The following is a 12,000-nucleotide window of genomic DNA, read 5'->3' as shown; positions in this document are numbered from 1 at the left end:
CTCCCAGGACAACTATCAAGCAGAGAATTGATATCAGTGGACAAATATTCCTCTCTTTTATGTAAAGGGTGGACAATTCATGAGGAACATTTTTTACTGTTCATCAGAGGGACTGCGCTTCAGTTACTCACAGTGGTAAACAGCTCATTATTGGCTTTCTTCTTTACCTGTTTCACTCTTTTTAGACTCTTCTTAGTTTCTTGGAATAACTTTCCAAAATAAACTATGTTCATATAAGATTTGGCTTTAGCCTCTGCATTATGGGGTAACCTAAAGTAAGCCATAGGTTCATTTGATGTATGATCAATGTACAAGTGCAACACAGCAGGGAAGCAAATGGAGCATGATGGTTGACCCACAAGCAGGCCCTGAGAAATTGGAGGCTCTATACCATCTCTCTTGGCCTTGGAATGTATATTTTCCCACCATTCCCACAGTGAGAGCCACTTTTAAGGATGAAGCCTTGGGAAAGCAATGTGTTTTTGAGACTATCTGGACTCTACCTGCCTGAACCCAGTTAAGGCTTCCATACAAACTTAAGACTCTGGTGGACAGGTTAGGAAATCTCATCTTCTGATCACTCAAAACAAGCCAGGTAAGTCCCCTTTCTTGTTAAACTACTGCCTATCCATCTAAAGTGGTCTGCCTCTTTCTTCAGCCTCTCCTTGCTTTCTGTGTATGTGTGAACCTACAAACTGGATCAACTGAATACATGTGTCAAAAAATCCCCAAACCTGATTTCACACACAAAGCCAATTTTACATGGATTATATTCCTATAAAAGAGTGGTTTAAAAAAAAAACTATTTTAGGAAGTAAAATAAAATAACATCATTTAAAACTTTGTATAGGTAATTTATTATTTAACAGAACACAAAAAGCACTAACCATCAAGATAAAAATTGCTCTTAGAACTTGTTTCACAATCAGTTCTTTGGTTAATACAAAAAACAAAAGAATGAAAGCCACAGAATGAAGATATTTGCAATATATACATTTGACAAGGAACCCAAAACTAGAATATATAAAGAATTCCTGCACACCAATTAGAGAAAAATAGCTCTGTTGCTGTTGTTTTAAAATGGATAAAAGACACGAGCACTTTACTGCTAGATTGGGCTCTAAGTTCTATTAAACTGCAAATATTCTCAAAATAGTTAAGTTTTTATGAACGATTTATTTTTAGTGTAATTGCAAACAAGTATAGAGGAAGTTAGGAAAGGACCATGGGTCTATTAAGAAATGTATACTTGGAGATGCCTGGGTGGCTCAGTTGTTTAAGCATCTGCCTTTGGCTTGAGTCATGACCTTATGGGTCCTGGGGTTCCCTGCTCAGTGAGGAGTCTGCTTCTCCCTCTCCTCCTGCTCATGCTCGCTCTCTCATACACACTCTCTCTCGAGTAAGTAAACAAAATTTTTAAAAAAGATAAAAGGGCACATGGAGTTGATAAGTTAAAGTTAGATAAAATACGGAAAGTTAAAGAGATATTTGTGTGTGCTTCAGAATTTATTGATAAGTATAATTTTGGATACTTTTTAAACAATAGGAAATATTTCATTATGCTAGTTTGAGGATTGTTGGAGGTGAACCGATAGAGAAGATTCTTTAATAGAGTAAAATTCCCTCACACATTGCTAGAATCTTTTGCAATTTGATTGGATTATTTTGCCTACTTACTTTGATTATTTACTTCATAATTATTTAATAAGCACCTATATAAATAGGCATTTTTCTAGGTGCTAGGGATAAAATAGTGAAATGATATACACTAGTTGTGTTTTCATAAAGCTTAAATATGGATGAGACAGAGAAATAGTTCCAATATCATTTGATAAGTGATGTTATAGGGGAAATGTGGAAACATCCAGGCCTAACTGGGTCTGCATAATTTTTAGCACCTTTGACATAAATTATTACTGTCTTCATATGTCATGAGTGGCATTGTGCCCAATTCCCCTCAGTTGAGAGACTGTCTGGTTTACTTAGCCAAACTTGAGACTCGTTCTAATAAAGCTAATTAAATTAGTATTTAAAATTACACTGTAGAACTGTACTTTGTGTCTTGTGATTTTGTCACAATCTGAGCATCTAATAGTTCAAGAAGAAATATTTAGAATATTTTTTGATGAGAAAGTAGCAGATTATTTTGCCTGACTTATGATAAAGAAGTGGAAAATTGGAAATTATGAAAAAAAAAGTCAGAAAAGAAGAAACTAATAGAATTCAGGAGCAAAGTGGCTATGTCCATGGCATTCATATCCATGGCTGTGTCCAAGGATATGAATATGTGCTCAGAACAAAGAATGGAACAGGCAGGGCAAATGGCATATATTCCATTCAGGTTAAATTCAGGAAAAGAAATATTTCTGCAAAGTGAAACCATTGGGTCATGAAGCACTTTTCTTGAGGAAACCCTGTTTTTGACAAGGCTTTAAAGACTTGATAGTTTGATGCATTTTAAATAGGTCAATTCACTCATGATAAATGTGTCCTTTTCCAAACTGAAAAGGAGATTTTAGGGGAGAAAGGCAGTGGAGTGTCAGTCACAAGCACTGTGCTCAGAAAGAAGTGGACACTCTCTAACTCTTCTCACCCCCACCCATAACCCAAAACATACAAGATGACTGTGTTTATGACCATGTCAGGAAGGATCAAATACACTACCTAATATTTAATTTTTGGTCAGTTAATAGTATACTAAAGACAACAGTCTTTGATACATAAGACATTGACATCCAGAGAGGGGAATTTCATGAGAGTTACTGAGTTTAGTCATGAATGATTAAGGAAAAAGACTCTATTGCCAACATAGAAATTATACTGTGAGAGCCATTGCAAAAATATTGGAGATATAGTTCTCTTTATTTTATCTTTAAATTATTAGATTTTTATTTTTTTAGTTATTAGACTTTGGAACAGTTTTACATTTACAGAAAATGTAAGCAAGTAGAACAGAGAGTTCCGTATACAACTTCTCCATCCAGTGTTCTCTAGTAACTTGCATTAGTGTGGTGTATATATGTTAGTGAACTAATGATGAAACATTATTATTAAGTCCATGGTTTACATTAATATTGACACTTTGTGTTTTATAGTTGAGTGGATTTTTAAAAAATGCATGCTATTGTGTATCCACCCATACAGAATAGTTTTACTATTACTCCAATAGTTTAAAGATTCTCCTGTGCCTTTATTCACCTCTCCCTTTTCTACTTGCCTCTCTTCCCCCTCTACCTCCTAACCCCTGGCAGTCATTACTGTTTTTTTAGTCTCAATAGTTTCTCTAGAATGTTAAATAGTTGTTGCCTTTTAAGACTACCTTCTTTTACTTGGAAATATGCATTTAAGTCTCTTTCATTGCTTTTTTTGGTGGCTTAATAGCTCATTTCTTTTTATTGCTGAATAATAATAATCTGTTGTACAGATGTACTCTGGCTGTTTATCCATTTATCTATAGAAGGGCATTTTGGTTGCTTCCAATTTTGCCCATTTATGCTGCTATAAGCATTTATATAAAGGTTTTGTATGCACATACTTTCAACTCATGTTCATTCCAAAAGTTTTATTGCTAGATTGTATGATAAGACTGTATGTAGCTTTGTCAAACTGTCTTCTAAAGGAATATCATTTTTTTATTCCAACCAGCAATAACTGTGAGTTCTAGTTGCTCTACATCTTAACCAGTAAATATTTTCAGGTTTAAAGGAAATTTTTAGCCATTGTAAGAGGTATGTAGTAGAATCTCATTGTTATTTTAATTTGAAATCCTCTACTGACATATGATGTTGAACATCTTTTCATATGCTTCTTTACTATTTGTATGCTCTTTGCTAACTTGTCCAGATCTTTGGCTACTTTTTCATAGGGTTATTTTCTTGTTGAGTTTTAACTATTTTTAAATTTTAATAACCTTTAACATAGTATATCCAAAATGTTATTGTAACATTTATTCAATATGAAAAATTAATGAGATTTTTTTTCTTTTTACCTTTTGAGCCCCATTCCTCCCATCTACCACCCCTGGTAACTACCAGTAGGAACTTTTTATTCCACATATAAGAGATACCATATAGTATTTGTCTTTCTCTGTCTGACTTATTTTATTTAGCATAATGCCCTTGAGGTCCATCCATATTGTTGCAAATGGTGAGATTTACTTTAATGGCTGAGTAATATCCATTGCGTAATGGCTGAGTAATATCCATTGCATATCCATTCAACCACCAACAAACATTTAGATTGTTTCCATATTAGCTATTATAAACAGTGTCATAGTGAATATGTTTTTCTGAGTTTGTTTTCATTTTCTTCAGGTAAATAACCAGAGGTAGAATTTTTGGCTTCCATGGTAGTTTTATTTTTGATATTCTGAGGACTTTTGTACTGTTTTGTAGAGTGGCTGCACTAATTTACATTTCCACCAACAGTGCACAAGTGTTCCTTTTTCTCTACACTTTTACTAACACTTGTTTCTTGTCTTTTTGGTAATAGACATTCTTACAGGAGTCAGGTGAAATCTCACTGTGGCTTTCATTTATATTTCCCTTATGATTAATGATGTTGAGCATATTGATCACCCGATCACCATTTGTATCTTTTTCACCATTTGTATCTTTTGCCGTCCAGGAAAATTCAGATTCTCTGCCAATTTTTATTTATTTATTTATTTATTTATTTATTTATTTATTTATTTATTTATAAAGATTTTATTTATTCATGAGAATACACAGAAAGGAGAGAGAGAGAGGCAGAGACACAGGCAGAGGGAGAAGCAGGCTCCATCCAGGGAGCCTGACATGGGACTCCATCCCGGGTCTCCAGGATCACACCCTGGGCTGAAGGCGGTGCTAAACCGCTGAGCCACCAGAGCTGCCCCTCTGCCATTTTTTTAATTTTTTTTTTTTAATTTATTTATGATAGTCACAGAGAGAGAGAGAGAGGCAGAGACACAGGCAGAGAGAGAAGCAGGCTCCATGCACCGGGAGCCCAACGTGGGATTCGATCCCGGATCTTCAGGATCGCGCCCTGGGCCAAAGGCAGGCGCCAAACCGCTGCGCCACCCAGGGATCCCCTCTGCCAATTTTTTAATCAGATGTTTTGTTTGGTTGGTTTTTGCTATTGAGTTGTATGAATTCCCTATATATTTTGGATTTTAGCACCCTATCAGATATATGATTCACCTATATTTTCTCCCATTCTGTGTGTGCCTTTGCATTTTGTTGTTGGTCTTCTTTGCTGTGAAAAGCCTAGTTTGATGTAATTCCATTTGTTTACTTATGCTTTTGTTGCCTTTCCTGTTGGTACCAGGTTTAAAAAATATCAGTGTCAAAACCTACGTCAAGGAGCTTACGCTTATGTTGTTTTTTTTCCTAGTAGTTTTATGCTTTTAGGTCTTATATTCAACCTTTAATCTACTTTAATTATTGTGTATTGCATAAGACACTAGTTGAATTTTATTCTTTTGCATGTTGTCCTCCAGTTTTCCCAACATCATTTATTGAAAAGAATATCCTTTTTAAATTTGCACTCTTGGCTCCTTTGTCATAAATTAGTTGACCATATATGTGAGGATTTACTTGCAGGCTTTTAGTCCTGTTCCGTTAATTTATGTGTCTTTTTATGCCCATATCACACTGTTTTAATTACTATAGCTTTGTAATATAGTTTGAAATCAGGGAGTGTAATGCCACCAGCTTTGATCTTTTTTCTCAAGATTGCTTTGGCTGTTTGAAGTCTTTTATGGTTACACACAAATTTTAGAATTATTTGTATTATTTCCTTGAAAAATGCCATGGGAATTTTGATAGGGATTACACTGATTCTATAGACTGCTTTGGGTACTATGGGCATTTCAACAATATTGATTTTTCCAATCTATGAACATTGAATATCTTTCCATTTATTTTTTTCTTCAATTTCTTTTTATTAAATTTAACCAATTTATTTGTTATATTTGTTCTTAGGTATTTTATTCTTTTTGATGTAATTGGTAGTAAGATGGTTTTTTTAATTTTTCTTTCTGATAGTTTGTTACCAGTATATAGAAATTCAATAGATTTTTGTGTATTAATTTTGTAGACTGTAACTTTACTGAATTTGTTTATTAATTCTAACAGGCTTTGTTTGTTTGCTTGTTTTTGTGGAGTTTTTAGCATTTTCTATATACAATATTATGTCATCTGTAAGCAATGAGTTTTATGTCTTCCTTTCCAATTTGGATGTATTTTATTTCTTTTCCTTGCCTAATTGCTATGGATAGGATTTCCAATACTATGTTGAATGAAAGTGGTGATAGTGGACATCCTTATTTTGTTCATGATCTTAGAGGAACAGCTCATTAAAATTAAGTATGACATTAGCTGTGGGCTTGTCATATATGGAATTTATTATGTTGAGGTATGCTATATGGTATATCAACTTGGTTGAGAATTTTTATCATAAATGGATATTGAATTCTGTCAAATACTTTTTCTACAACCTCTGAGAAGATTATATGATTTTTATCTTTCATTTTATAAATATGGTGTATCACATTGATTGCAGATAATGATCAACCCTACTTCCTTTAAATGAATTTCATTTGATTGTGATGTATGATCCTTTTAATATATTGGTGAATTTGTTTTGCCATTATTTTGTTGAGGATTTTTTGTATCTACATTCATCAGAGATATTGGCCTGTAATTTTTTTCTTGTGGCATCTTTGTCTGGTTTTGGTATCAGAATTATGCTGGGCTCATAAAATGGGTTTGGAATAGCTTTTTCTTCTTTTATTTATTTATTTATTTTTTGAGTATCTAATTGATATCAATTCTTCATTAGAATTACAGAATAGAATGTTCAATTCACCAGTGAAGTGGTCTGATCTTGGACTCTTATTTGTTGGGAGGTTTGGTTTTCCTGTTTAGATTTTCTATTTCATCATGATTCAGTCTTGGTAGGATGTATATTTCTAAAAATTTATCAACTTTTTCTAGGTTATCCAATTTTTTGGCATATAATTGTTCATAGTAGTCTCTTATGATCTTTTGTATTTCTGTGCTATCAGTTGTGATATCTCCTCTTTCATTTCTGATTTTATTTATGTGTTCTTACTCCTTTTTTCTTGAGTCTAGCTAAAGACTTGTGTTTCTGTATCTTTTCAAAGAACCAACTTTTAGTTTCAGTGATCTGTTGTTTTTCTAGCCTATATTTCATTTATTTCTGCTCTAATTTTTGTTTGTTTTTTTTTTTTTTTAATTAACTTTTATTGGTGTTTAATTTACCAACATACAGAAAAACACCCAGTGCTCATCCCGTCAAGTGTCCACCTCAGTGCCCGTCACCCATTCCCCTCCAACACCCGCCCTCCTCCCCCTTCCACCACCCCTAGTTCGTTTCCCCGAGTTAGGAGTCTTTATGTTCTGTCTCCCTTCCTGATATTTCCCAACATTTCTTTTCCCTTCCTTTATATTCCCTTTCACTATTATTCATATTCCCCAAATGAATGAGAACATACACTGTTTGTCCTTCTCCGATTGACTTATTTCACTCAGCATAATACCCTTCAGTTCCATCCACGTTGAAGCAAATGGTAGGTATTTGTTGTTTCTAACTGCTGAGTAATATTCCATTGTATACATAAACCACATCTTCTTTATCCATTCATCTTTCGATGGACACTGAGGCTCCTTCCACAGTTTGGCTATTGTGGCCATTGCTGATAGAAACATCGGGGTGCAGGTGTCCCGACGTTTCATTGCATCTGAATCTTTGGGGTAAATCCCCAACAGTGCAATTGCTGGGTCGTAGGGCAGGTCTATTTTTAACTCTTTGAGGAACCTCCACACAGTTTTCCAGAGTGGCTGCACCAGTTCACATTCCCACCAACAGTGTAAGAGGGTTCCCTTTTCTCCGCATCCTCTCCAACATTTGTTGTTTCCTGCCTTGTTAATTTTCCCCATTCTCACTGGTGTGAGGTGGTATCTCATTGTGGTTTTGATTTGTATTTCCCTGATGGCAAGTGATGCAGAGCATTTTCTCATGTGCTTGTTGGCCATGTCCATGTCTTCCTCTGTGAGATTTCTCTTCATGTCTTTTGCCCATTTCATGATTGGATTGTTTGTTTCTTTGGTGTTGAGTTTAATAAGTTCTTTATAGATTTTGGAAACTAGCCCTTTATCTGATATGTCATTTGCAAATATCTTCTCCCATTCTGTAGGTTGTCTTTTAGTTTTGTTGACTGTATCCTTTGCTGTGCAAAAGCTTCTTATCTTGATGAAGTCCCAATAGTTCATTTTTGCTTTTGTTTCTTTTGCCTTCGTGGATGTATCTTGCAAGAAGTTACTGTGGCCAAGTTCAAAAAGGGTGTTGCCTGTGTTCTCCTCTAGGATTTTGATGGAATCTTGTCTCACATTTAGATCTCTCATCCATTTTGAGTTTATCTTTGTGTATGGTGAAAGAGAGTGGTCCAGTTTCATTCTTCTGCATGTGGATGTCCAATTTTCCCAGCACCATTTATTGAAGAGACTGTCTTTCTTCCAATGGATAGTCTTTCCTCCTTTATCGAATATTAGATGACCGTACATTTCAGGGTCCACTTCTGGGTTCTCTTTTTTCTTACTATGTTTAGGTGTCATTTGTTCTTTTTCTAGTTTCTTGAGGTATAAAATTTGTATATTTTGGATATGTCCTTTATCAGATATGTGCTTTGTGAATATTTTTATCATTGTGTGCTTTGTCTTTCCATTCTTTCAACAGTGCGATTCACATCATCGCACTGGCCCAGGCTCTGAGCGTCTCCATCCAGGTGGAGTACATGGACCGCGGCGAGGGCGGCACCACCAACCCGCACATCTTCCCCGAGTGCTCTGAGCCCAAGGTGTACCTTCTCTACCGGCCTGGACACTACGATATCCTCTACAAATAGGGCTGGCCCCGGCCTCCTGCTGCCCTGTCTGCCCTCCCCTCTGCCGGGCGCTAGACATGTACAGAAGTTTTTTGTGGTTGTAAATGGTCATATTTCACTCCCTCCTCCACTTTCCCTGTCACGCAACCTTCCACATTTTATTAAAGGGGATGCTGGTGGTGAAAAAAAAAAAGTATCTTTCACAGAACAAAAATTTTAATTTTAATAAAACACTTCTCGTTAATATTTTCTATTATGGATCATACTTTTATTGCCATAACTGAAATGTCATTATCAAACCAGAGGTCATTTAGATTTTTCTCTGTATTATCTTCTAGAAGATTTATAGTTTTGAATTTTGCATTGTAAGTTAGTTTTTGTAAAAGGTATAAGGTCTGTGTCTAGATTAATTTTTTTCTTTGCATACTTATATTCAACTATTCCAGCACCATTTGTTGATAGACAATTATTTTTCCATTACACTATCTTTGATTATTTGTAAGAGATTGGTCAATGATATTTGAGAGAATCTTTTTCTGGACTCTCTTGTTTCACTGTTTTTTTTTGTCTATTCTTTCACAATACCACACTCTCATGACTACTGTAGTCTTATAATGATTTTTGAAGTTATATAACATCACTCCTTCCGCTTTCTTCTCTTTCTTTACCTCCTCTTTCTCTTCTATTTTTTCTTGTTCAATATTGTGTTCTTTATACTATACCTTTTGCCTTCATATATGAACTTTAGGATCATTTTGTTGGTATACACAAAATACATACTGGGATTTTTATTTGAATTGCATTGAATCCATAGATCAAATTGAAAAGAATCTACAACTTAACAATATTGAATCTATTCATAAGCATTGGATATCTCCATATTTATTTATGTCCTCTTTGACTTTTCATCAGTGTTCTATAATTTTCTTTATAAGATACTATATATATTGTTAGATTTTTAACTTAGTATTTCATTTTGTTTAGCAATGTAAAGTTTAGCAATGTAAAGTTGTTTAGCTGTAAATAGTATTGTATTTTTAAATTTCAAATTCCACTTGTAAATTAATGATTTATAAAAAAGTAATTTACTTTTGTATATTAATCTTATATCCTGCAACAACTTTGCTATAATTGCTTATTAGCTTTTTCTTTTTTTAATTTTCTTGAATTTTTTACATAGTCATATCATCTGTAAACTAATCATAGATACAATTTTATTTCTTTTTTTCTCAATTACTATAGCTTTTTGTTGTTGTTGTTATTATTTAACTTTCTTGTCTTATTGCACTAGTGAGATCCTTCAGTTTGATGCTAAGAGTGGTAAAGGGGGCATTCTTGCCATAGGGAAAAAGCATCCCATTGCTCACCACTAAATATAATATTAGCCATAAATCTTTTGTAGAACTTCTTTATCAAGTTGAGGAAGTTTTTTCTTTTTTAGTTTATTGAGAGGTTTTTGCAATCCCTATCAAATTTGCAGTGGCATTTTTCACAAAGAAGAAACAGTTCTAAAAGTTATATGAAATCATAAAATACTCTGAATAGTCAAAGCAATCTTGATCAAGAAGAACAAAGCTGGAGGCATGACACTTTCTGATTTCAAACTATGTTATAGTGGTGTAGCAATCAATATGGCATGATACTGACATGATAAGAGACACATAGACCAATGGAATAGAATAAAAAAATAAATAAAACTTCACATCTGCCCTCAATTTGTCTTCAACAAGTTGCCAAAAGCATGTAATGATGAAAAAATAGTCCCTTCAGTAAATGGTGCTGGGAAAATTGAGGTGCATAAGAATAAAACTGGATTCTAATAATGTGATTATATTTGATAATTATACACATTATATATAAATCAACCTGAAATGGACTAAAGACTTCAATTTAAGACTTGGAATCATAAAACTACTAAAAAAAAACATAGGGGAAAAGCTTTTTTTGCATTGGTCTGGGAAATGATCTTTTGAGTATATCACCAAAATTATTGGCAGCAGAAGAAAAATAAGCAACTGTGACTGCATCAAACTAAAAAGCTTCTGTACAGCATCAGAAACAATAAATTAAAAAAAGCAACCTATGGAATTAGAGAAAATATATACAAACTATATATCTGATAGGGGTTAATATTAAAATATATAAGGAATTCATACAACTCAGAAGCAAAAAACTAAATAACCCAATTCAAAAATGGTCAAAGGGCCCAAATAAATATTTTTTAAAAAGACATAGAAATGGCCAACAGGTCTATGGAAGAGTACTCAACATCATCAGGAAATGAAAATATAAATACAATGAAATATCACTTTATACCTGTTGAATTGGCTGTTGTCAAAAAGGCAACAGATAAAGGATATGGAGAAAGGGTATGCTGTTGATGGCAATGTAAATTGGTACAGCTCTTATGGATAACATTCTGGATGTTGTTCAAAAAATTGAAAATAGAAGTGCACTATGATTTAGCAATCCTACTTCTGGGTAAATATTTTAGAAATTAAATTAGTATTTCAAAAATATCTGCATTCCCATGTCCATTGCAGCATTGTTTACAGTAGCCAAAATTAGGAAACAATCCAAGTGTCCATTCATTGATAGATAAATGGATAAAGAAAATGTCATATCTTGTTTCTAATACTGCTATATATAAAGTGAAATGTTATTCAACCATAAAAAATAAGGAAATATTTCCATTGTGACAACATGGATAAACTGGAATTCATTATGCTATATAAATAAGCCAGACGCATAAAAACAAATACTGCATGACTTCATTTATATGTGGAATCTAAAAAATTTGAACCTTTAAAAAAGGGTAGATAGAAAAGTGGTTGCAAGGGGCTGGGGAGAGGGCAAAACAGAGAGTTGCTTTTGAGTGGGAAATTTCAGTTATGCAAGATGAGTAAGTTCTAGAGGTCTGCTGTTTAACATTATTCCTATAGTTAGCAATATTGTATTATTGACATTTGCTGAGAGAATAGATGTTAAATGTTTTCAGCACACAAATAATTGGTAACTGTGTGAAGTAATGATTTTTAATTAGCTTGACTGTGGTGATCACTTAACAATGTATATGTTTATAAAAACACATTGTGCCCTTTAAATATATACAT

At 33.8% G+C, this 12,000-nt stretch overlaps 1 long non-coding RNA gene across 1 annotated transcript in view; it reads left to right on the top strand.

Moving 5' to 3' along the window:
- Positions 1-9,099, top strand: part of LOC121487616 — a 146,684-nt gene extending 137,585 nt beyond the window's left edge. The window contains exon 3 of the long non-coding RNA XR_005986879.1: positions 8,740-9,099. This is a non-coding gene — a long non-coding RNA (uncharacterized LOC121487616). The remainder of the gene's footprint in view (positions 1-8,739) is intronic.
- Positions 9,100-12,000: the final 2,901 nt, after the last annotated feature.

Source organism: Vulpes lagopus, chromosome 3 (assembly GCF_018345385.1).
Source record: "Vulpes lagopus strain Blue_001 chromosome 3, ASM1834538v1, whole genome shotgun sequence".
Classification (NCBI taxonomy): domain Eukaryota; kingdom Metazoa; phylum Chordata; class Mammalia; order Carnivora; family Canidae; genus Vulpes; species Vulpes lagopus.
This window is presented reverse-complemented; position numbering and strand designations above follow the sequence as displayed.